The sequence below is a fragment of the Ranitomeya variabilis genome, chromosome 2, assembly GCF_051348905.1.
Source record: "Ranitomeya variabilis isolate aRanVar5 chromosome 2, aRanVar5.hap1, whole genome shotgun sequence".
NCBI classification, from domain to species: Eukaryota; Metazoa; Chordata; class Amphibia; order Anura; family Dendrobatidae; genus Ranitomeya; species Ranitomeya variabilis.
The window spans coordinates 924,435,051-924,462,311 of NC_135233.1; positions in this window are offsets into that span (position 1 = coordinate 924,435,051).

Below are 27,261 nucleotides of genomic sequence, written 5' to 3' on the forward strand. Positions count from 1 at the left end.
GATCATGACCCAACTCCAAAATATATGAGGGACTTGAAAAGAGTCATCAGAGGTCTGGGTACAGATTCCACATACTTTATGGATATTTTCACCGAGAATCCCAGGATAGCAATTTTCTATATGATTCTCAAGATTCATAAGCCGGTGTGTCTGGGATTCAGCTACTGACAGCTTGTCTGTCCAATCTGGTATAGGGGTGTTCTGAAGATGCTGGTACTTTGTATGACAGCTTTGACGTCCAATCTGTTACAGGGGCATGCTGAGCTTTCAATATGTTTATTGACAGCTTTACAATCCAATCTGAGAGTGTGAGGCATCGGCTGTCTCCATGTGTTCATTATTCCAGTTAATTGCCATGCTTCTTAACTGAGCTGTGTCTCCCAGAATTCTGCCAGACATACTTTCAGCCTGTGAGATTTGTTCTTTCCTGTGCCTAGAGTTCTGCATGTTTGATCTGTTGCCTGACCTTGGACTTTGTTCTAACCATCCGCCTGTTTAACTCATTCAGCTCTGATCGGTTATCCTCCGGGTACTCTGACCTCAGAACTTTAACTGACTATGCTGTTTTCTCTTCCTTCCATTTATGATGTACCCTGATGGCTTCTGACCTTGGACTCCTTGACCATTTGACCACTCTGACTCACGGCTTGAACGTGAAAAGTGACAAGTATCACACCAGGTAACCCAGGGTGGCCAATCATCTCAGGGGTGGGAACACTCACTGAAAAAATCTCAGGGTGGGTAGAAAATGTCCTTTAACCACTGGTAAAAAAGACAGTCAGCTATTTACAGTACACCAGGAACCTTTTAAAAAAGATATCTACAATAGGTCCTCTCCCTAAGAATGCCATCTTAGCCACCATGATGTAGAATCCCTATATTCAAACATCCCACATGAAGATGAACTATCCTCCTGCCAAATATTTTTTGAAGCTAGTGGGATCCCTTCTGAGTCTGTATTAAGACTCACCAGATTTATCCTCATAGATAACTTTCTCTATTTAGGCGAGGGGATACAGCTGCAATGCATCGGAACTGCTATGCACAGCAAAATGGCATCCTAGTATGCCAAGTTTTTCATGGCTCAACTGGGAAATAACTTTTTAGCATCCTGCTCCATCAAACCCTTGGCCTATTTCCATTATATCAATGACATCTCATTAATCTGGACTGAGTCTGAATAAGAACTTCTAACATTCCTTGACAAGTTCATTACATTTCATCCTACAATAAACTTGACATTGGACCACTCAATAATGAAAATCAACTTTCTGGATACCACCACAAAACTTAAAAATGATTCAATAAAAAAAAACATTTTATGGTGGCCAAACATTTTTGTAGTCTATGACACAACATAAACAGCATGAAAGTTGCCATATTAAAAAACAATTTTAAATCACAAAAACATTGCAGGGTTTGGAAACATAAACTTATTAGAGACTTTCATTCCATCAACACAGGACTAAGGGTACCGTCACACAGTGGCATTTTTATCGCTACGACGGCACGATTCGTGACGTTCTAGCGATATAGTTACGATCTCGCAGTGTCTGACACGCAGCAGCGATCAGGGACCCTGCTGAGAATCGTACGTCGTAGCAGATCGTTTGGAACTTTCTTTCGTCGCTGGATCTCCCGCTGTCATCGCTGGATCGTTGTGTGTGACAGCGATCCAGCGATGCGTTCGCTTGTAACCAGGGTAAACATCGGGTTACTAAGCGCAGGGCCGCGCTTAGTAACCCGATGTTTACCGTGGTTACCAGCGTAAAAGTAAAAAAAACAAAACCGTACATACTCACCATCTGATGTCCATCAGGTCCCTCGCCGTCTGCTTCCCGCTCTGACTGTCTGCCGGACGGAAAGTGAGAGCAGATCACAGCGGTGACGTCACCGCTGTGCTCTGCTCTCACTGTACGGACGGATCTCAGTCAGAGCAGGAAGCGGACGGCAAGGGACCTGACGGACATCAGATGGTGAGTATGTACGGTTTGTTTTTTTTTACTTTTACGCGCTTAGTAACCCGATGCGCTTAGTAACCCGATGTTTACCCTGGTTACCAGCGAACCTCGGCATCGTTGGTCGCTGGAGAGCGGTCTGTGTGACAGCTCCCCAGCGACCACACAACCACTTACCAACGATCACGGCCAGGTTGTATCGCTGGTCGTGATCGTTGGTAAATCGTTATGTGAGACGGTACCCTAAATCTGCCAGGAGGATTCATGACTCAATACTGAATCAGAGGAATCTGCTCCAAAGACATTGAGGGCACCAGGCCTCTGATCTTATTTGGATACTGGAATTAAAAAACAACTTTCACACCACCGCTAATCTAATCCAATTAAGTTTGTTTGTTTATTTAAATGTTGATTTATTATACCTTGCCTCTTTTTTTGTGCAGGCATTTGTGTTTCTTCAGAAACTTTGTTATACCGTGCCTGAGGAAGGTACCTAAGGAGTCATGAAAGCTTGATTTGCAATATAATTTATTTTATTTTTGTTAGCCATTAAAACGTATCATAGCTACAAGATTATCTAGTTTTCCTTTTTTTTTTTCAACTGGCTAACACGGTACCAAGACCCTTTTATTATGTAAACCTCTTTACCCCCGAGGTTGGTTTGCTAGCACCATTAGTGCAAAGGTGACATCGAAAGCGCTGATGGTGCTATTGGGAATCTCATCACATCTCACCGCAGTTCAGCCTGGCTGGGAATGAAGCCTCAGTGACCAGAGGTAACCTCAATGACATCACCGCCGGTCACTGATGCTGCGCTCACAGCAGTTCATTCACCAGTGGTTCTCAGCCTCGACAGTCACATTTTGGCGCCATCCAGATGGAAAACTAATTATTGCCCAGACGTGGATTACAGCGTGGGACAGAACGACTAACAGGTGAGGGATACTGTTGTTTTTTATTTTTGGCTTATAATGGGATAACGAGGGCTTCAGTGGAATAGGCATTAGGTGAGTATAACTGTGTTTGTTATTTTTAAATAAAAATGGAAACCTGTGTTATGTCTTACTTCTAATAAAAGACTTTATTCTGGCTGTGTCTTTATTTGCAATACAACTACAGGATTAGTAATCAAGAGGTGTCTTATAGACACCTCTCCATTACTAAGCCATGACCTTGATGTCACCTGACAATACAAAGGTGACATCAACCCCTGAAGCACTACACTAGAGTTTATAAAGCCCAGACTAAGGGTACCGTCACACAGTACCATTTTAATCGCTACGACGGCACGATCCGTGACGTCGCAGCGATCGTATGATTATCTCTCCAGCGTCGTAGACTGCGGTCACACTTTGCAATCACGGCGCTGGAGCGATGCCGAAGTCCCCGGGTAACCAGGGTAAACATCGGGTTACTAAGCGCAGGGCCGCGCTTAGTAACCCGATGTTTACCCTGGTTACCAGCGTAAACGTAAAAAAAACAAACAGTACATACTTACATTCCGGTGTCTGTCCCCCAGCGTTCTGCTTCTCTCCACTGTGTAAGCGCCAGCCGGAAAGCACAGCGGTGACGTCAGACGTCACCGCTGTGCTCGCTTTCCGGCCGGCAGGCGCTCACAGTGCAGAGAAGCTGAGATGCCGGAGGACAGACACCGGAATGTGAGTATGTACTGTTTGTTTTTTTTACGTTTACGCTGGTAACCAGGGTAAACAGTGGGTTACTAAGCGCGGCCCTGCGCTTAGTTACCCGATGTTTACCCTGGTTACAAGCGAACACATCGCTGGATCGGTGTCACACACAACGATCCAGCGATGTCAGCGGGTGATCAAGCGACGAAAGAAAGTTCCAAACGATCTGCTACGACGTACGATTCTCAGCAGGATCCCTGATCGCTGCTGCGTGTCAGACACTGCGATATCGTAACGATATCGCTAGAACGTCACGAATCGTACCGTCGTAGCGATCAAAATGGTACTGTGTGACAGTACCCTTATAGATGAATACCAAAGAAGGAAAGAGCAAACAAACAATTTCACTGAAAGGGATAGTGAAAATGCTCTTAAAGCAACTGACAAGAAGCCCCATAATACAAAGACAAGAGAATGTTTCAGATGTAAGATAAAGGGACATTTAAAGGAAGACTGTACTATATGGAAAGCAGAACAACAGAAATTACACCAAAAGGAGAATAAACAGAAAGTAAAAAACATTATTATATAACCCACATGCAGATCACTGGAATGGTACATTTAAAGTAACGGATAAAGAGTCATTTGCAGGCTGGTTTATTGACTCAGGAGCAACAAGTCACATAACTAGTGATAAAAGCTTCTTTACTGAACTTGATGAAAATAAGAAGGAAACAATTTATCTTGCAGATGGGAGTAAAATAACCACAGAAGGTATTGGACAAGGAATGCTAATATGTCCTGATATATTTGGGCATAATTCAAAATTACTAGCAAAGGATATGTTATATGTTCCAGGACTTGAAGGAGGATTGTTATCTGAAAAGTGTCTGACAGGCAAAGGATCTAAGGCCCCGTCACACATAGCGAGATCGCTAGCGAGATCGCTGCTGAGTCACAAGTTTTGTGACGCAACAGCGACCTCAGTAGTGATCTCGCTATGTGTGACACGTACCAGCGACCAGGCCCCTGCTGCGAGATCGCTGGTCGTGTCAGAATGGCCTGGACCTTTTTTTGGTGGTTGAGGTCCCGCTGACATCGCTGAATCGGTGTGTGTGACACCGATCCAGCGATGTCTTCACTGGTAACCAGGGTAAACATCGGGTTACTAAGCGCAGGGCCGCGCTTAGTAACCCGATGTTTACCCTGGTTACCAGCGTAAATGTAAAAAAAAACAAACAGTACATACTCACCATCTGATGTCCGTCAGGTCCCTTGCCGTCTGCTTCCTGCTCTGACTGAGTGCCGCCGTACAGTGAGAGCAGATCACAGCAGTGACGTCACCGCTGCGCTCTGCTCTCACTGTACGGTGGCACTCAGTCAGAGCAGGAAGCAGACGGCAAGGGACCTGACGGACATCAGATGGTGAGTATGTACTGTTTGTTTTTTTTGGTAACCAGGGTAAACATCGGGTTACTAAGCGCGGCCCTGCGCTTAGTAACTTGATGTTTACCCTGGTTACCCGGGTGCTGCAGGGGGACTTCGGCATCGTTGAAGACAGTTTCAACGATGCCGAAGTCGTTCCCCTGATCGTTGGTCGCTGGAGAGAGCTGTCTGTGTGACAGCTCCCCAGCGACCACACAGTGACTTACCAACGATCACGGCCAGGTCGTATCGCTGGTCATGATCGTTGGTAAATCGCTATGTGTGACGGGGCCTTTACTGTAAAATTCAAAGATGATAATTGTACAATCCTAGCGGGAGATAAGGTAATAATTAATGTTAAAGCAGGTGAACAATTATATCATCTAGACACATTAAGGAACAGATGAAGCTATGTACAGATGATCACAAGAATTGTATTCACATGTGGCATACAGTTATATGAAAAAGTTTGGACACCCTATTAATCTTAAGCTTAATGTTTTATAAAAATTGTTTTTTTTGCAACAGCTATTTCAGTTTCATATATCTAATAACTGTTGGACACAGTAATGGTTCTGCCTTTAAATGAGGTTTATTGTACTAACAGAAAATGTGCAATCTGCATTCAAACAAAATTTGACAGGTGCATAAGTATGGGCACCCTTATCATTTTCTTGTTTTAAATACTCCTACCTACTTTTTACTGACTTACTAAAGCACTTTTTTTGGTTTTGTATCCTCATTGAGCTTTGAACTTTATAGGCAGGTGTATGCAATCATGAGAAAAGCTACTTAAAGTGGCCACTTGCAAGTTGTTCTCCTGTTTGAATCTCCTCTGAAGAGTGGCATCATGGGCTCCTCAAAACATCTGTCAATGATCTGAAAACAAAGATTATTCAACATAGTTGTTCAGCGGAAGGATGCAAAAAGCTGTCTAAGAGATTTAACCTGTCAATTTCCACTGTGAGGAACATAGTAAGGAAATGGAAGAACACAGGTACAGTTCTTGTTAAGGCCAGAAGTGGCAGGCCAAGAAAAACATCAGAAAGGCAGAGAAGAAGAATGGTGAGATCAGTCAAGGACAATCCTCAGACCACCTCCAGAGAGCTGCAGCATCAACTTGCTGCAGATAGTGTCACTGTGCATCAGTCAACTATACAACGCACTTTGCACAAGGAGAAGCTGTATGGGAGAGTGATGCGAACGAAGCCGTTTCTGCAAGCACACCACAAACAGAGTCGGCTGAGGTATGCAAAAGCACATTTGGAGAAGCCAATTTCTTTTTGGAAGAAGGTCCTGTGGACTGATGAAACCAAGATTGAGTTGTTTGGTTATACAAAAAGGCGTTATGCATGGCAGCAAAAAAACACAGCATTCCAAGAAAACACTTGCTACCCACAGTAAAATTTGGTGGAGGTTCCATCATGCTTTGGGGCTGTGTGGCCAATGCCGCTACCGGGAATCTTGTTAAAGTTGAGGAACACATGGATTCCTCTAAGTATCAGCAGATTCTTGACAATAATGTTCATGAATCAGTGACAAAGTTGAAGTTACGCAGGGGATGGATCTTTCAGCAAGACAATGATCCAAAACACCGCTCCAAATCTACTCAGGCATTCATGCAGAGGAACAATTACACTGTTCTGGAATGGCCATCCCAGTCCCCTGACCTGAATATCATTGAACATCTGTGGGATCATTTGAAGATGGCTGTCCATGCTCGGCGACCATCAAACTTAACTGAACTGGAATTGTTTTGTAAAGAGGAATGGTCAAAAATACCTTCATCCAGGATCTCATTAAAAGCTACAGGAAGCGACTAGAGGCTGTTATTTTTGCAAAAGGAGGATCTACTAAATATTAATGTCACTTTTCTGGTGAGGTGCCCATACTTATGTACAGGATACAAAAAGCTGTCAAATTTTGTTTGAATGCAGATTGCACATTTTCTGTTAGTACAATAAACCTCATTTCAAGGCAGAAACAATACTGTGTCCAACAGTTGTTAGATATATGAAACTGAAATAGCTGTTGCAAAAAAAACAATTTTTATAAAATATTAAGCTTAAGATTAATAGGGGTGCCCAAACTTTTTCATATAACTGTAGATGTCTAGGACACAGACATCCTGAGAGTATAATGGCGTTACAAAAGAAGAATTTGAAAAAAGACCTGTGGCATGCCAAGATCAGCAGGGGCCCGACTGCTAACAACCTAACCAGCACATGTCATCTAAGCATCTGACTCGGAGGGCCAAACACCTGGGTCCATGATTGGTGCAAGCAGGTAAATATAGGTTGTAGGGGTTCACTCACTCAGGTGCGTTAGAGGAAACAGGAGGCACATTCTCTTCAGCGTTCATGTGGGTTTATTTGCTCCATAAACCAGCAAGGCAGCAACAAAAAGGAAAACAGTCCATATATCAGGCCGACATAGCATCAAAGTCCATAGAAGAGCTCTGCTCTTCTCAGGCCTGACGGCACACAAGCTGTGCAACGTCCAGCAATCAGGCCCAGTCCTGGAGCCTTAACACACTGTGGAGGCTCTCTCCTCCACACACACAGACTCCTGTCTGTAGTGTCCCGCCTGGACACAGGGATCTCCGTCCATGCTCACAGATTCCCAAACACTCACAGCCATGTGCCAAACACACCTCCATTATGTAGCCTGAAACCACACCCAGGTACCTGTCACATGATTAGACATGTGGTTCTGACATCACCACAGGTCCTGAAACAAACATAGATAGGCATGGTTATGCCCCTTACCCAGGGGTAGCCAGACCCTCCCATCTCTCATAGCTACCCGTAACCCGGACCCAAATATACCAAGCAACTCCTTATTGCTTTATGTGCCTTACAGAAAACACTCCGGGTTACATCACAGCGACAAGCCTTCTCTGTGATACATACCTCCCGTCGACTATCCAACCTTTAGCCACGCTACATACCTCCCCCTCTGCCTAAAGCCATGGGGCTTGGCACTTGTCCTAAACTGACTAGAGACCCCTCTCAGTCGTCCCTGACAGTCAAACCGTCTGTCTAAGTCAGGGCCTGTTATTGAACCCTTTCGTCGGCATTCGTCATCCCTTTCCGGCACATCCTTTGATAACGATGACCCCTTGTCATCTCTTCTGCTACAGGATCTCCCGCTTAAGTCACTGAGCCCTGAGCTAACTGAGGAGTCACTATTTCTAGCTCTTCCATCTGACCACCTTCGGTTCTCTCTCAGTCGTTGATCTCTCCTATTATCTTTCTTCAGAGAGCAGCTCTTCTCTTTACATCTATATCCTCTGTTAACTTCAGCTTGAGGACTTCCAGGCTTTAGAGCACCTCTTCGCCTCTCTGGCAGCTGTTTATTAACTTGCAGTCTCTCAAGTCTCAGCTGTTCTACCTCCCTTAGGTATGCCATGCGATATTCCAAGAGCATGCGGATATTCCTAAGACTCTCTCTGGAACCGACAACCAGGAACGGAACCATCCCATCTTCACCCATGACCTGGACCTCTTCATCAGCTGGTATCCTCAGTCTCTTCAGACCGGATTTATCCACCATCTCCTGCATCACTCTCCCAAGTTTCCCTATAACTTTCTCCACCAGAACTTTGGGTACTTGGACTGTGTCCTCTACTAAGCCCAGCCGACAAAGAGCTTTCCTTTCACACTCCAAACGTCAAACGGCTTCATCATTCTTCAAAATGATCTTCTGCTTTGTACGGAGGCAGTGTAGGTGCATATCCCTCAGGACAGCCACCCGCTTCACTGTGACTTCCCTAGTCGACAGTATCACCAACTGTTTAGTCTCTGGTGCCCAGTGCACACTACATGCTTCTACTGCCTTTCTAAATGCTTCATGCACACCATCACCGGTACAGGCTTCTTGCACCTCTTCGGTTACATCAATCACGGTCTTGAAGAGCAAGGTCCCATCTTCACGGACATCTGCCACAACCGGGTGACTGTCTTGTTCCGCCTTTAGCACAAACTCTTTCACAGTCTTTTCTTCTGCTTGAGCCTTCGCCAAGATGGGCATTGGCAACTCCTCTGTCAGGCAGCGACGCTCATCCTCTCTCTGGAGAAGCTCCTGCTGATTATTCTCTTGGGCCTCTCTGAGCACCTCCATATCTTTCAATATGGCCCTATTCATGGTTTGACACACTGATAGGTGACCTCTGAGCTCAGAGACTTCCTTCTCCAGCTCATCCACTCTGTGCTCAATGGCCAGTCTCAGGACCCTTTCTTGTTTGACTGTCTCTTTAAGCAGCTCTATCTCATGGTCCTGCTCTCTTTTGGCCAGCACATGTCGCACCACCAGTTCTTTAATTAAACTTTCAGATGGGGTCTCTTGCCCACTCACACTCTGCCTCTTCAGAGTTCCACCTGTTTCTGCATCCACCTCTATGGTCTCTCCTGGGCTCTTGGTAACTTCAGAGTTCTCCATCTCTTCAGCATCAGGTACTCTGGAGCCTTCATACTGAGCCACTTCACTCTTTCTGGGTATTGCAGACGTGGGCCTACTACAGGTCTGTTCTAACTCCAGCCCGTCACTAACTACCTCAGTGCTAGGGTTTGTCAGAGATAAAGTGACCTCCTCATCAAGGACAATAACGTTATCTGCACCTGACCCTGTCTCTTCCTCACTATCTTTCTTCTCAGAGGGTGTAACCTGTCCCGCCTTTTTCCGTCCCCCGCGACGAGAGGAAGATCTGTGATTTTTACTCGGCTCCTCCTTACTGCACACTTTTCTTTTTGCGCTCAAGTCACAGTCTGGATAGGAGTCACCCCCTCTCACTCTGTCATCCTGGAACAGCAATTCCCCATTTACACAAGTGTCAAATCCACAATTTCTTCCAGTCACCCGGAACTCTGGATTGTCAACCTTAGGTGTCGCTATCTCCTTTTCACACATCACACCACTCGGAATCACTACAGCCGCCTGTTGTGGTGGGGCTCCCTTAGCGTCATTCTGAGTCCGTTCTGAGCAATCAGACACTCCCCTTTCCTCCCACAAGTCCCAAAACCTTTCAAAGTCCTGGCCTATTACAACAGGGAATGGCAAATCTGAGACTACAGGTTCATCATGGCTGGCAATAATAGTGGGCGTCTCAATGATTACCCTGGACACCGGATAATCCCTAGTGACCCCATGAATGCAGTGGACTTCCATCTTCCTTCCGGGAATCAAATAGACAGGGAGTGTGGCACTCACAAGTGTCACCAGGCTCCCTGAGTCCAGAGATCCAGTCACGCACACTCCATTGATTTCTACAGAACAGCTCGGTGTCATCTTGCCACATGAAAAGTCAGTACAACATTCTGAACATGTGCTGTTCGATCACTGAACCCGGCAACAGTTCATCAGCGAATTCGCCGCCGCCCCTTTTTTGGACTCCACCCCCTTTTGGGTTACTGCCCCCTTTTGAGACGCAGCCCCTTTTTGGCCAACCATAATTATTTGGGCACTGCTCCATTTTTGGGACTCCACCCTCTTTTAGGGACACAACCCACTCTGGGGTACACCCCGTGGACTTCCCACAGTACTCTCAGGCCCCAGTTCGCCCAGCACACCAATGTGACTCTGGCCCTTTAAGAGTCTGCACACTAAACCAGCAATGTCCTTTTTTTTTCCCCCCCTCTTTTCTCTCTTTGCTGCAACCGCGCTGCACAGCTCAACTGCAGACTTCGTGGACCCGCCGATCCACAGCAAGCCGCTTATCACCTTCGTGGACCCGCCGATCCACAGCAAGCCGCTTGTCACCTTCGTGACCCCACCGAGCCACAGCAAGCTGACTCTCAGGAAAAAAAAACTCAGTCTCTCACTGACCCCGGTCAGAACACCACAGACCCCGGTCTGTTACGCACCCGGCTTTACACACAGCCCAAACATAGTTTTTCACTGACCCCGGTCAGTACAATACATGGTTTTCAGACCGTCACCCGTTGGCAACTTCACGGGTTCCTGGACACCCCTCGGCCTCAGAGGTGCCCAGACACAACAGTTTTCTCACTGACCCCGGTCAGCCTGAAACCACACCCAGGTACCTGTCACATGATTAGACATGTGGTTCTGACATCACCACAGGTCCTGAAATAAACATAGATTTGCATGGTTATGCCCCTTACCCAGGGGTGAGGTATATGGGTAGCCAGACCCTCCCATCTCTCATAGCTACCTGTAACCCGGACCCAAATATACCAAGCAACTCCTTATTGCTTTATGTGCCTTACAGAAAACACTCTGGGTTACATCACAGCGACAAGCCTTCTCTGTGATACATACCTCCCGTCGACTATCCAACCTTTAGCCACGCTACAAGGTAAACTGACTGAGCAGCAATCTAGTCTGAACAGGTGCATAACCAAAAAAGACTTACATAGCAAATAGATCAATGGCTGCACTCAACTGTACTAAAGCAAGGAAATGTGCGCTATATGAAATGTGAATAGCATAATGGCTTGTGAAATCTATGAAAAAACACATGAGATGCTTAGCACAAGATTTAGCCAAAAAATGTGAGCCCATCCACCAAACGTCAAGGTAATCTGATTGGATGGGTCCCTGACCTGACTGCCTAGTGTGAACACTTACCTATGTCTAATAACATGGTAAAGCCTGCATTTATAGGAAGGTCGGAACCAACTGTGTTTGGATGTAATTAAAATCACAGCATGGTGAAGGGCAGGGCTTTCAAGTCAGAAAAAATAGTACATAGTAAATATAGGTAAACTGACTGAACAGCAATCTAGTCTGAACAGGTGCATAACCAAAAAAGACTTACTTAGAAAATAGATTAATCTGGCAGTGCTGCAGCAGTGCATGTAAGTACAAGCTCACTGACTGGTGTGCAATTTGTCCATGTGCTGGAAATAGACACTGCATATGCTGGCCAGGCTTTGTGAGCATCAGAGGCGTGTTGTTGAGTACCAGCTCCAACATGCATGTTGGTATTCTGGTCAACCTCCACACATAACAACTGAAGTGTGGGCATGGATGTATGACATTTGTGTAGTTCTCCAAGACTTTGAGGACTCCACAAAGATGGAGAAGGGTGATGACCCCATTGTTAGCGTAATGATCCCACTTTTGTGCCTACTTATGCAGTCACAGTTCACAATTAAACATGAAGCTATGCATGCGGATCAGGTGCAAATGAAAGAAGTCATATGACAGAGAGATTCTACCCAGCCTCATCTCACTTGCTCAGCGTTGATTGAGTAACAATGAGGAGGTGGATGCTTAGTAGAAGAAATAGTAGGAAAAGCAACTGGAAGATAAAGCAACGGAGGCTAGTAGCCACATAACCTTCCTCCTGTGTCTCCTACTTGATGGGCTGAAGCTGGGAATGAGGAGGAAGTGAGGGAAGAGGAGAAGATGGAGAGATGTCATCAAGGTGGAGACAGGAAAGTATTGGCTGTATGGAGCTTGGCACATATGATGGACATTATGTACCATTCCTTTTCCCATGACCCTCACGCTACATTCATCTTGGCCAAAAAAAGTCCTGATTGTATACCCTTCTAGACCCAAGCTACAAGGAGAACTTTGCATCTCTTTTTCCTGAGGCGGAGAGGTCTTGTAAGATGATGCCATACCACAAGGCAATTTTATAAATAAAAACAAAATCCCAGCAGATAATGCTAGCAGCAGGGGGCAAGCTTACATGCCCAACCAAGGAACATAGGCCAGAGACACACACAGCAGAGGTAGAGGTACACAGTGAAAGGTGTGAACCAATTTCATGACACCAGCCCAGCTTCCAGGGCCTGATGAATGGGTATTTTTAACAAAGAGGGAAACGTTTTTAAAAATGGTGAAGCAATACCTGACCGACCAAACCAGCATACTACCTAATTCCTCTGCGACATTCAACTATTGGGTCTCAAAGCTGATCACCTAGCCTGTGCTGTCCCTGTATGCCTTTAAGGTGATGTGCTGCTGCTAGTGTCTTGTATGAGAGGGTATTTAGTGCTGCCATGGAGGTCATATACCTCCCACTGAGATAACTTGTCATTGCTCAGGGCAGCCTGGCACATATGCTGCTGTTCTTTAGCATCAACCTCCGAGTTGCCCTTATTGTTACAAGTGCTGATTACTGGGTAGCCAGCCTGCTCGATACCCGTTACAAGCAAAAATGTGCCATCCTTACTTCAGTCACTAGAGTCAGATAGAAAAATCCAGGAATGTTAGAGTACACTGGTAGATGCCAGCAGACGGCATTCTAACTTGACAGTGGAAGCACAAGGTGGGTTAACTTACCAATGCAACTGGGACACTGGCACCACCTCAGAAGTGATGGTTAGCATGGCAGAAATGTGGAAAACCTTACTAAGCATTTTGGCAAAATCCAGGACTACCATCTGATACGGTTCCTATTAGCAGGAGGCAGCGTTTAAGTTATACCTGTGTAACAACTCACTGGGGATTAATACGTTAAGCACTGAAAAATTTATTGGTGGATAATTGAAAGCACCTTTTTAAAGCTAGGCAGACTGCAGCCAGACAACAGAACCCAAACACCCAGTGGAAAGGTGTGTCTCCTGTGGCTTGGTAGAAAGAAAAGACAACCACAAACCACAAGCTAAAGGGATCAAATACATGAGATTGACAGTTTCAACAACATGGTGAAAAAGGATATGTCCACACATCTCCACACGCTGAGTGATGGGTCTGGCCCATTTAACTTCTGGATCTTCAAATTGTACACATGGCAGGAGTTTGCCCATTATGCCTTGAAGATGCTGGCCTGCCCTGCGGAAAGTTTACTATCAGAATATGTTTTTAGCATGGCAGGAGATGTTGTCACAGACAGGCGCAAGCTCGGTACACAGGCAACGTGGGCAAGCTCACATTCATTAAAATGAACCAGGTGTTGATATCACAGGACTTGTCTGTACTTTTGGCTGAATATAAAAATATGCCAGACGCATAAAGACATTGTTAGACTCCACTGCAGATTGTTTGTTTTATTTTCCATTCGCAATGTTTTGGGACCTACCCAAATAAAAAAAAAATACTAAATCGGGTGTTTTATATAATATACCCACACAGACTACTTTGCAGAACACCCCCTGCAGAAGTTTTTTTTTTAGGAACACAACCCGTACACACAGTGGCAGAGTATGAATATTTTTTAGGCACACTACTTGTACCCACATGGCTGCAGATTGCACAAAAGTTTTTTGGCACAGTACTCCCAGAATAATTTTATTGTGGTACAAACAGAGGCTTTTTGACACAGTACTCCCAGAGGTTTTTGAGGACAGTACAAACAGAGGCTTTTTGTTACAGTAGAAACAAAGGCTTTTTTGCACAGTACTCCCAGAGGCTTTTTCTTACAGTACGGAGACTTTTTGGTAAAGTAGAAAGAGAAGCTTTTTGTTACAGTACAAACAGAGGCTTTTTGGCCTAGTAGTCCCAGAGGCTTTTTGTTACAGTCTAAACAGAAGCTTTTCGGTACAGTACTCCCAGAGGCTTTTTGTTACAGTACAGAGACTTTTTGGTAAAGTGTTACAGTATGAACAGAGGCTTTTTCACACTGTTCTCCCAGAGTTTTTTTTTTAATTACAGTACAGAGGCTTTTTTGGCACATTACTCCCAGAGCCTTTTTGCTACAGTATAATCAGAGGCTTTTTGGAACAGTACTCCCAGAGGCTTTGTGGCACAGTACCAACAGAGGCTTTTTGGCCCACAAATGGGAAAATGACTTCTGCATACTAGAATTTTTTTAAACCCACTACTCACAAAGAGACAGCTGCAGAGTAGAAGCACATTTTAGACACACTAATCTTATAGACACAGTGGCAGAATGAACTCATTTTTTCAGCCCACAAATGGGAAAGACACAGCTGCATAATAAATTTTTTTTTTAGAAATATTACCCGTATAAGCACAGAAGTTGAATAACATAATTTTTTCAGCTCATTAATAGGAAAGAGACAGCTGCATAGTAGAAAAACTTTTTAGACACTCTACTGGAGAGACCCAGCGGTACAGTAAAATATTTTTTTTGGCTCACAAATAGGAAACAGACAGCTGCATGCTAGAAATTTTTTTAGAAACATTACTCGTATAGATGCAGCGGTATAGTAAAATAATATTTTGGTCCATAAATGGCAAAGAGACTCCTGCATAGTAGATTTTTTTTATAAACACTACTCACAAGAACGCGCCTGCAGAGTAGATTTTTTTTTGGCACACAAATGGGAAAGAGACAGCTGCATTCTAGAATTTATTTTAGACAAACTAATCACAAGAAGATGGCTGCAGAGCTGAAAAGTATTTTGGCACACTACTTATACACACATGGGTGCAGAGTACACAGAGGCTTTTAAGAACAGTACTGCCACAGGTAGGTTAGCAGAGTATACACAGAGCCTTAAAGGTATAGTACTCCCACAGGCGGGGTTGCAGAGTACACATATAGTCTTAACGGCAAAGTACCCCATAGATGGGGTTGCAGAGTACACACAGAGGCTTATAGGTACAGTGCTCCCACAGGCAGGGGTGCAGATACACACAATGACTTTTTGGCATAGTACACCCACAGATGTGGGTGCACAGAATACACAGCAGCTTTTTGGCACAGTACTCCCACCGATATGGGTGCAGAGCAAACGAAGCGGTTTTGTGGCAAAGATCTCCAACTGAGAAACGTACAGAGTACAAACAACAGCTGTTTTGCAGTGTGCACAACCTAACACTGTCTCTCACTCCAGTTGTGTCATGTCACTGCACAAATCAGAGCAGAATGGCGGCGGCGGCACTCATGATCCAACATTTATACAGGCTGGGCCACGTGCTGTGTCTGCCAATCACAGCCATGCTAATACTTTGCGTGGCTGTGATAGCTCCAAAAGTCCCCACAGCCTAAAAGCTTGTTGATTGACTGAGCTTCTCCCTTCAAAACACATTATTAGGCATCTAACCCCATCAGAAAACCGGACATCCTTTTAAAAGTCTGTGTTTGCAGTACAAATTTTACAGTTCGGGTTCGCTCATCCCTGCTGCTGACACTAAGAATGAGTTTAGTTGAAATTCAGTGAAAATACATTCTGAGGTTACTGTTGACACTAGGAAATTCTGAGATTCTAAAAAAACCAAGTTAAAGCTCAGTTATGATACATGTTCATGCTGCTCGGTTCCAGTTCAGTAATGATTCATTCTACAGCAGCTTTTGATGTGCAGACTGACAAAACAAACAGATGTGCACAAAGGCAGGACAAGGGGTGAGCGGAGGTGCAGGAAAATACAATTCATTGTAATGCTGAGCATTATATTCTGTTTGCTGTTTAGTAGTCTCAGGAAAGATTAATTTTAACCATTGCTCAATCTTGTAATATATACAGTATGTCTTCGCTCTTTAGGGAAGATGAGAAAGTGACATTGTTTATTATTATATTTGGACATGTAAACCCATATGATAAGAAAATTGAATTTGCAAATACATTATCATCCAGTTTTCCCAGAGACCAGCATTGAACTACTTAGCCTTTTTCCTTTGCAGCTAGTTTTTGTCTATATGAAATTTATTTTTCCATCACCTTCATTCAAGAACCATAACTTTTTTATTTTTCCATCAACATATCCATATGATGGCCTGTCTGTTGAGGAACAAGTTGTAGTTTTAATGGCAGAAATTATTTACCATGCAATGTTGTGTAAAATGGTAAAACAAATTATATAACTGTTGAAATCTCAAAAAAAACCACCCTGCATTTCCTCCATTATTTTTGGGCTTTGTATATATAGCAGTCGTTTTGTGTTAAAAAATGTCCTTGCAATATGATCGTCTAGGTTAATATGATCATTTTACATTTTTTATAATTTAACCCCTTCACCCCCAAGGGTGGTTTGCACGTTAATGACCGGGCCAATTTTTACAATTCTGACCACTGTCCCTTTATGAGGCTATAACTCTGGAACGCTTTGACGGATCTTGGCGATTCTGACATTGTTTTCTCGTGACATATTGTACTTCATGTTAAAGGTAAAATTTATTCGATATAACTTGCGTTTATTTGTGAAAAAAATGGAAATTTGGCGAAAATTTTGAAAATTTTGCAATTTTCCAACTTTGAATTTTTGTGCCCTTAAATCACAGACATATGTCACGCAAAATACTTAATAAGTAACATTTCCCACATGTCTACTTTACATCAGTACAATTTTGGAACCAAAATTTTTTTTTGTGACGGAGTTATAAGGGTTAAAAGTTGACCAGCAATTTCTCATTTTTACAACACCATTTTTTTTTAGGGACCACATCTCATTTGAAGTCATTTTGAGGGGTCTATATGATAGAAAATACCCAAGTGTGACACCATTCTAAAAACTGCACCCCTCAAGGTGCTCAAAACCACATTCAAGAAGTTTATTAACCCTTCAGGTGTTTCACAGGAATTTTTGGAATGTTTAAATAAAAATGAACATTTAACTTTTTTTCACACAAAATTTATTTCAGCTCCAATTTGTTTTATTTTACCAAGGGTAACAGGAGAAAATGGACCCCCAAAGTTGTTGTATAATTTGTCCTGAGTACGATGATACCCCATATGTGGGTGTAAACCATTGTTTAGGCGCATGGCAGAGCTTGGAAGGGAAGGAGCGCCATTTGACTTTTCAATGCAAAATTGACTGGAATTGAGATGGGACGCCATGTTGCGTTTGGAGAGCCCCTGATGTGCCTAAGCATTGAAACTCCCTACAAGTGACACCATTTTGGAAAGTAGACCCCCTAAGGAACTTATCTAGATGTGTGGTGAGCACTTTGACCCACCAAGTGCTTCACAGAAGTTTATAATGCAGAGCCGTAAAAATAAAAAATCATATTTTTTCACAAAAATGATCTTTTTGCCCCCAATTTTTTATTTTCCCAAGGGTAAGAGAAGAAATTGGACCCCAAAAAATGTTGTGCAATTTGTCCTGAGTACGCTGATACCCCATATGTGGGTGTAAACCATTGTTTGGGCGCATGGCAGAGCTTGGAAGGGAAGGAGCGCCATTTGACTTTTCAATGCAAAATTGACTGGAATTGAGATGGGACGCCATGTTGCGTTTGGAGAGCCCCTGATGTGCCTAAACATTGAAACTCCCTACAAGTGACACCATTTTGGAAAGTAGACCCCCTAAGGAACTTCTCTAGATGTGTTTTGAGAGCTTTGAACCCCCAAGTGTTTCACTACAGATTATAACGCAGAGCCGTGAAAATAATTTTTTTTTTTTTTCTCAAAAATGATTTTTTAGCCCCCAGCTTTGTATTTTTACAAGGGTAACAGAATAAATTGGACCCCAAAATTTGTTTTCCAATTTGTCCTGAGTACGCTGATACCCCATATGTGGGGGGGAACCACTGTTTGGGCGCATGACAGAGCTCGGAAGGGAAGGAGCGCCATTTGGAATGCAGACTTAAATGGATTGGTCAGCAGCCGTCACGTTGCATTTGCAGAGCCCCTGATGTACCCAAACAGTACAAACCCCCCACAAGTGACCCCATATTGGAAACTAGACCTCCCAAGGAACTTATCTAGATGTGTTTTGAGAACTTTGAACCCCCAAGTGTTTCACTAAAGTTTATAGCGCAAAGCCGTGAAAATAAAAATTCTTTTTTTTTTTCACAAAAATGATTTTTTAGCCCCCAGTTTTGTATTTTCACAAGGGTAACAGGATAAATTAGACCCCAAAAGTTGTTGTCCAATTTGTCCTGAGTACGCTGATACCCCATATGTCGGGGGGAACCACTGTTTGGGCGCATGACAGAGCTCGGAAGGGAAGGAGCGCCATTTGGAATGCAGCCTTAAATGGATTGGTCTGCAGGCGTCACGTTGCATTTGCAGAGCCCCTGATGTACCCAAACAGTACAAACCCCCCACAAGTGACCCCATATTGGAAACTAGACCTCCCAAGGAACTTATCTAGATGTGTTGTGAGAACTTTGAACCCCCAAGTGTTTCACTACAGTTTATAATGCAGAGCCGTGAAAATAAAACATCTTTTTTTTCCAACAAAAATGATTTTTAGCCCCCCAAATTTTTATTTTCCTAAGGATAACAAGAGAACTTGGACCCCAGAAGTTGTTGTTCAATTTGTCCCGAGTACGCTGATAACACATATGTTGGGGTAAACCCCTTTTTGGGCGCACGGGAGAGCTCGGAAGGGAAGGAGCACTGTTTTACTTTTTCAACGCAGAATTGGCTGGAATTGAGATTGGACGCCATGTCGCGCTTGGAGAGCCCCTGATGTGCCTGGACAGTGGAAACCCCCCAATTCTACCTGAAACCCTAACCCAAACACACCCCTAACCCTAATCCCAACGGTAACCCTAACCACACCCCTAGCCCTGACACACCCATAATTCTAATCCCAACCCTAATCCAAACGTAAATGTAATCCAAACCCTAACCCTAACTTTAGCCCCAACCCTAACTTTAGCCCCAACCCTAACTTTACCTCCAACCCTAGCCCTAACCCTACCCCTACCCCTAACCCTAACCCTAACCGTGACTGAAATACGTGGCACTGAAATACGTGGCACTGAAATACGTGGCACTGAAATACGTGGCACTGAAATACGTGGCACTGAAATATGTGATACGTGGCACTTAAATACGTGGCACTTATATACGTGGCACTGAAATACGTGGCACTGAAATACGTGGCACTGAAATACGTGGCACTGAAATACGTGGCACTGAAATATGTGATACGTGGCACTTAAATACGTGGCACTGAAACACGTGGCACTGAAATACGTGATATGTGGCACTGAAATACGTGGCACTGAAATACGTGGCACTGAAATACGTGGCACTGAAATACGTGGCACTGAAATACGTGGCACTTAAATATGTGATACGTGGCACTTAAATACGTGGCACTGAAACACGTGGCACTGAAATACGTGATACGTGGCACTGAAATACGTGCAACTGAAATACGTGGTACTAAAATATGTGGCACTGAAATACGTGATACGTGGCACTGAAATACGTGATACGTGGCACTGAAATACATGGCACTGAAATACGTGGCACTGAAATACGTGGCACTGAAATACGTGGCACTGAAATACGTGGCACTATGACTGTCAGAAAATGTTCATTAAACGGTTAGGGGTGAGGTTAGGGGTAGAGTTAGGGTTAGGGTTTGGATCCCTTTATCACCTTGATGGTGGTGGGTGGCTTTTCAGTGTGTTTTCTGTTTTTTTTCGATAAAAATGCATGCGTTTTTAACGCAAACAAACGCATGTGCTTAAAAACGCAAGAAAATACTGCAGGTTGTATTTCTGAAAATGAACGCATGCAGAAAAAAACCGCATGCGTTTGAAAACGCGACCAAACGCGTACAAAAAAACCGCATGCGTTTTCAATGTTAAATATAGGGAAAAAACGCATGCGTTTTTTTGTGCAAAAAAACGCTGCAGACAAAAACGGAAGTGTGAAACCAGCGACGCTTTTTATAGCAAAAAAGTTTTTGCGTCTCCACATTTTGAGACCTATAATTTTTCCACATTTGCTCCACAGAGTCATGTGAGGTCTTGTTTTTTGCGGGATGAGTTGACGTTTTTATTGGTAACATTTTCAGACACGTGACCATTTTTGATCGCTTTTTATTCCGATTTTTGTGAGGCAGAATGACCAAAAACCTGCTATTCATGAATTTCTTTTGGGAGAGGCGTTTATACTGTTCCGGGTTTGGTAAAATTGATAAAGCAGTTTTATTCGTCGGGTCAGTATGATTACAGCGATATCTCATTTATATAATTTTTTTTATGTTTTGGCGCTTTTATACGATAAAAACTATTTTATAGAAAAAATAATTATTTTGGTATCGCTTTATTCTCAGGACTATAACTTTTTTATTTTTTTGCTGATGATGCTGTATGGTGGCTTGTTTTTTGCGGGACAAGATGACGTTTTCAGCGGTACCATGGATATTTATATCAGTCTTTTTGATCGCGTGTTATTCCACTTTTTGTTCGGCGGTATGGTAATAAAGCGTTGTTTTTTGCCTCGTTTTTTTTTTTTTTTTTCTTACGGTGTTTACTGAAGGGGTTAACTAGTGTGGCAGTTTTATAGGTTGGGTTGTTACGGACGTGGCGATACTAAATATGTGTACTTTTATTGTTTTTTTTTTTAATTTAGATAAAGAAATGTATTTATGGGAATAATATATTTTTTTTTTTTTCATTATTTTGGAATATTTTTTTTTTTACACATTTGGAAAATTTTTTTTTAACTTTTTTACTTTGCCCCAGGGGGGGACAATACAGATCGGTGATCTGCCAGTTTGCATAGCACTCTGACAGATCACCGATCTGCGAGAAGTACAGGCTGCTTCACAGTGCCTGCTCTGAGCAGGCGTCTGTGAAGCCACCTCCCTCCCTGCAGGACCCGGATCCGCGGCCATCTTGGATCCGGGTCTGGAGCAGGCAGGGAGGGAGGTAAGACCCTCGCAGCAACGCGATCACATCGCGTTGCTCCGGGGGTCTCAGGGAAGCCCGCAGGGAGCCCCCTCCCTGCGCGATGCTTCCCTATACCGCCGGTACACCGCGATCATGTTTGATCGCGGTGTGCCGGGGGTTAATGTGCCGGGGGCGGTCCGTGACTGCTCCTGGCACATAGTGCCGGATGTCAGCTGCGATATGCAGCCGACACCCGGCCGCGCTCCCCCCGTGAGCGTGGCCGATCGGCTATGACGTACTATCCCGTCGGCGGTCATACGGGCCCACCCCACCTCGACGGGATAGTACGTCGGATGTCAGGAAGGGGTTAATTATATTTTACAGATGGAAAACAATACTCAAAATTGGAAAAAATATATACATTTTTTCACAATATTCTGAGACCCTTTTGTTATATATTTGCAACAATTTAGCTGGATGAGGATTTGTCTTTTTTGTGGGGCAAATTTAGGGATCAATATGTATTAATTATTTTTTATTGTATTTTATTGCATAAGGCTGGTTTCACATTTGCGGTTGTGGCCGCAGCGTTTGTACCGCAAATAAACGCATGCGTCGTGAATTCCTATATTTAACATTAGCGACGCCTGTGGTTTTTTTTGTTCTCGTTTTGCCGCGTTTGACGACTCATGCGTCATCTCGTCGTTTGCGGCTTGGCACGGAAATGCAACATGTAGTAATTTTTAGAGGCATCTATTTGCCGCCAGGAAACGCATGCGTTCGATTGCGCAAGGATTGTGACAAAAAAACGCATTGCTGTCTATGTAAACGCATGCGTTTACAAGCACATGCGTTTGGTTGCGTTTTTGAACGCATGCGTTTCAATAGAGAAAAACATGTCTAGACACTGATAAGCTACCCCCCACCATCAAGGTGATAAAGGGAGGGTGTGGACAGTTGCAGGCCACTTCTCACCAGACTCTGAAGCGGACGAGACACAGGCTACATCTTGGAGGAAAACAAGACCCTGAACAATGTGAGTATATCCTAGCCAATGCCTTTATTTTCTATTTTCTGTCTCTACATGTCCTAATTTCTGCCATTTCTTTCTTTCTACATGCATCAGAATGTCTTCTTCGGATTCTTCATCTGGTGAGGAGTTTCGTCCAGGACAGTCGGAAGTGGAGCATGTCAGTGAGGTGAGTATTTGCCTCATCAGATTGGTAAGTATTCACTGTCACATCGACACGTGACAATTTGATTTTTTCATTTTTTTAGAGCTCTTCTACTGCGGCAGAGACAGGGCAGGAGCAGCGGAGTCAAGGTCCGGTGGAAAGACGGCAGCGGGTACGTATACAAGGCTGACTGTCCTCAGTGTAATATTCTTGAATCTTCCTTTCTTTCCACTCGTATTTCGTAACTTTTTTCTTCTGGAATCCTTTAGTATGTTGACTTTCCTATTCATGCCATTTGTCAGCATCTTTTTTCTTTCTTTTCCTTATTTAATTGAGCAAACTGTAATGACTTTCTTTAATTGTTAGGTTTCACAACGGGAGGATGATCTTATTGAGAATGACCTCCTTATCACCCTGGTCCAGGAGCGAGTCCCGTTGTGGGACACCCGGGATCCACTGCACTCGAACAACATCACGATCCGGCGGTTATGGAATGAAGTGGCCCAAGCGATGTGGGTTGACTGGGACAACGCCCCGACCCGGGTCCGAACTGCATTTGGTAAGTATTGCACTGCAGTGTGAAGCAGCAGAGACCTTGGCCGTGCTCACTCGACTGTGTGTGATGAAAGAAACTCTCAGGAGTTTCTCTCATCACACACAGTTGTGTGAGCACGGCCAAAAGTCCTTTTTCTGACCACAATTTTTTTTTAACAGTATCCAAAGTCAAAACACGTTGGCGTTCCATGAAGGACCGCTTCAACAAGGACCTGCGTCAAGAGAGCCGTGTTCCCAGTGGTTCAGGAACAAAGATCAGACGCTACAAATACCATCAAGTTCTGTCATTTTTAAGACCGGTCCTTGCACAGAGTACGTAAGTATTTATCACGTGCATTAGGTTGTATTGTATTGCCACACTCTGTATTTTTACATTCCACAGGATTTTGCGTCTGGTAAATTTTTGATAGTAATTTTCTTTTTCCTTTTTTCACAGCACATACAGCACTACTGTTGGCCCAGGTTCTGGAGCGGTCCTTCATCCGACAGCCACGGACCCGTCTCAGCCATCCAGCAGCACAGCAGCAAGTGGGCCCTCCACACTAACTGGAGACCAGGGAGCTGGTCCATCAGGCCTTCCCCTTTCGCAGTCCTCTTCCACTGCCCCCTTTTTTTGGGGGCTCCTCCCAGCAGCGACAGAGGGCTTCGGACAGGTTACTCATGCCCGAGTTTTTGCACTTGAGCTCGGTTTTACACGACGCAATCAAGGCTTTGGGTGATCGAATGGATGTTTCACATAACCTCTTGAATGCATGTATTCAGGAGGTCAGCAAAAGCCTTGATAAAGTGAAAGCCGACCTCCAGAGGCCAGCACATCATTTTTTTAATCAAATTGAGCAGGGCATGTCGGAACACCTTACTCCTGATCTCCAGCTGAGTTTCATGCAGGCCTGCAATGCTGCTTACGTACAGGCTATGCAGCAGAGTCGGTATTTCCAGCAGACAGTGGCGGCATATCCACCTGTGCCTTCACTGTCACGAATATCCTCAATGCCAACCTCTGCCGCATACCACTGCAAGGCCACCTCAATTCCTTCCACAGTCGGACACCAGTACAGCACCACCACCATGCCGAGTGCAGTTGGACATCCCACTGCCACCACCATGACATCCACTGCTCCTGCTTGGACCTCCTCCACTGACACCACGATGCAGCAGGACCCCGGCATGGCCTTCCGTACCGCCACCTCCACGATGCAGCAGGACCCTGGCATGGCCTTCCGTACCGCCACCTCCACGATGCAGCAGGACCCTGGCATGGCCTTCCGTACCGCCACCTCCACGATGCAGCAGGACCCTGGCATGGCCTTCCGCTCTGCAAGTGCTATGGACTTTGGCATGGCTGCACGCTCTATGAGCACTATGGACTCTGGCATGGCTGCACGCTCTACGAGCGCTATGGACTCTGGCATGGCTGCACGCTCTACGAGCGCTATGGACTCTGGCATGGCTGCACGCTCTACGAGCGCTATGGACTCTGGCATGGCTGCATGCTCTACGAGCACTATGGACTCTGGCATGGCTGCACAATCTACGAGCACTATGGACTCTGACACAGTGCAGCCGAACCCTGACAGGTCACCCGCCACCACGCCACGCCATATGAGCCCACCAAGACCTCCCACAACCAGGCAAACCAAAAAAAACACAGAAAAAAAAACAGAGGACTCTTAGCATTCCTCCCCCTTCACCTCCCAATGTGTCTGTAATGTCAGGTTTGTCTCACCCTTCCAGTGCGTCTCAAGCCTCTCATGTGTCAAGCCCCATCCCCGAACTTCCAGACCCTTCTAGTTTCATTGCCCCTTCTCCTGCCACCTCTGCATCATCAACGGTTAGCCAGGCCTCAGTTCTTCACACCCCCCGTTTACATCACTCTACCCCAAGCCGGCGCAGTAAATAAATTTTTGAGTTGTTTACAAAATAAAAAAAGTTTGATTTGCCACAATTATGTTTGGTTTATTGTGTCTTCCGCCGCCGGCAACATACACCGTGCACCAAGAAACTTTGCCACACACTTACTTTTTGGGCCACATCATATATCCAGTAGTTAAAAATAAAAAGACTGCAGCTTTGTGTGTCTTTAGTATACAGATATGAGGTGGGCCAAAAAATATTACATGTATCTCCATAATCTCTTTTTGTCTGTGCCTAGTGTGGCAGTCTGAAGAGAAAATGGTGGAAATACAGTGCAGACCTCTACTGAACAGGTCAGGTGTCAATAAGCCGGATTACTCACCGGTAATGCTCTTTTAATGAGTCCACGACAGCACCCCACTGGAGAGAGGGATCCGCCCCGCAGGAACAGGAAACCTATTGAGAAATAAAAGAGGGCGGTCCGCCTCTCCTCCTCAGTTTTGATTTCAGAGTACCCGGAGGACCGCCAGTATTAGGCAAATATCATTTATTTCATTCTTTAAACTTATTTGCTTATGATTAAAAGGAATTTACTCAATCAGTATTATATTGATCTAGGGCGGGATGTAAGAGGGTGCTGTCGTGGACTCATTAAAAGAGCATTACCGGTGAGTAATCCGGCTTTTTACTCTTCGCCACGACAGCACCCCACTGGAGATCTTTCAGAGACCATCACCTAGGGAGGGGACCACCGTGCTGAGGACAGTCCTGCCAAAGTCTAGGTCAGAAGTTGACGATAGGTCTAGCCTATAGTGGTTATAGAATGTAGAAGGATTTGACCACGTTGCCGCCTTACATATAGTTTCAATCGGGACGTCTCCCCTCTCTGCCCAGGAGGATGCCATCGCTCTGGTGGAGTGTGCCGTTATGCCTTCCGGAGGGATTTCTTTCCTCGCGGAGTAAGCCAGTCTGATAGATTCTCTGATCCACCGGGATAAGGTGCTTTTTGTTACTCCATGACCCTTCTTGACACCCTGGAAGGAAATAAACAGAGCCCTACTCTGTCGCCAGCTGCTGGTCTTTTCAATGTATTTTAACACTACTCTTTTAACGTCTAGAGTGTGATATTTTTGTTCTTCAGGAGTGGATGGATTACTGAAGAAAGTGGGCAAGATTATTTCTTGTGACCTGTGGAATTTTTTCGCTACTTTGGGTAGATAGGAAGGGTCTGGTTTAAGAATTAGTTTATCCTGAAAGGTTAACAAAAAAGGTGGATCTATGGAGAGTGCTTGGATGTCACTGATTCTCCTAGCTGAAGTCAGTGCTACCAAGAGGGCCGTCTTTAGTGATAGACATTTAATTGATATTGAGTCTATTGGCTCGAATGGAGAGTCTGTTAGGGCTTGTAAGACTAAATTTAAATCCCAGGGTGGAATCCTAGGTATGTTAACTGGATTCATTCTTTCGCAGGCCGTAATAAATCTGGATACCCATCTATCCCCCGCGATGTTATGGCCATAGAGGGCTCCTAGTGCTGAAACATGAACCTTTAAGGTGTTTACAGTTAGACCCAGTTCTCTCCCTTTTTGAAGAAATTCCAAGATAGAGTATATAGGAATTTCTGATGTATTGGTAGATGTATGGAATTGCAGGAATTTTTTCCATACTCTCGTATAGATTTTTGTGGTGGAGGGTTTCCTACTATGGAGAAGTGTATCAACCAAACCCCCCGAGAACCCTCTTGACCTTAGCATCTGCCTCTCAAGTTCCAGGCCGTCAGGTGAAGATTGTCCACCTGAGGGTGGAAAAACGGACCTTGGAAGAGAAGATTGGGCGTTGAGGGGAGGACCCAAGGATCTGAGATCGACATAGTCTGTAGCCACGAGAACCATGGTCTCTTGGGCCAGAATGGAGCTATCAGTACAACTCTCGCCCCTTCCTCCCTGATTTTGCGTATGACTTGAGGTAGCAATATGATCGGAGGAAACGCGTACGCCAGACTGAACTGCCAAGGGGCTTGGAGAGCGTCCAGAATGTCCGGATGATCCGCTGGTGATAGGGAGGCGAATCTCTGAACTTTTCTGTTTCTTCTTGTGGCGAAGAGATCTATCTGAGGACGGCCCCAAAGAGATACTATGTCCAGGAAAATTTGTTGGTTTAGACACCACTCCCCTTGTTTTAGGGTGTGTCGGCTTAGAAAGTCCGCCTGCTGATTGCTTGCTCCTCTTATGTGCAACGCAGTAAGGGATGCTAGATGATTTTCTGCT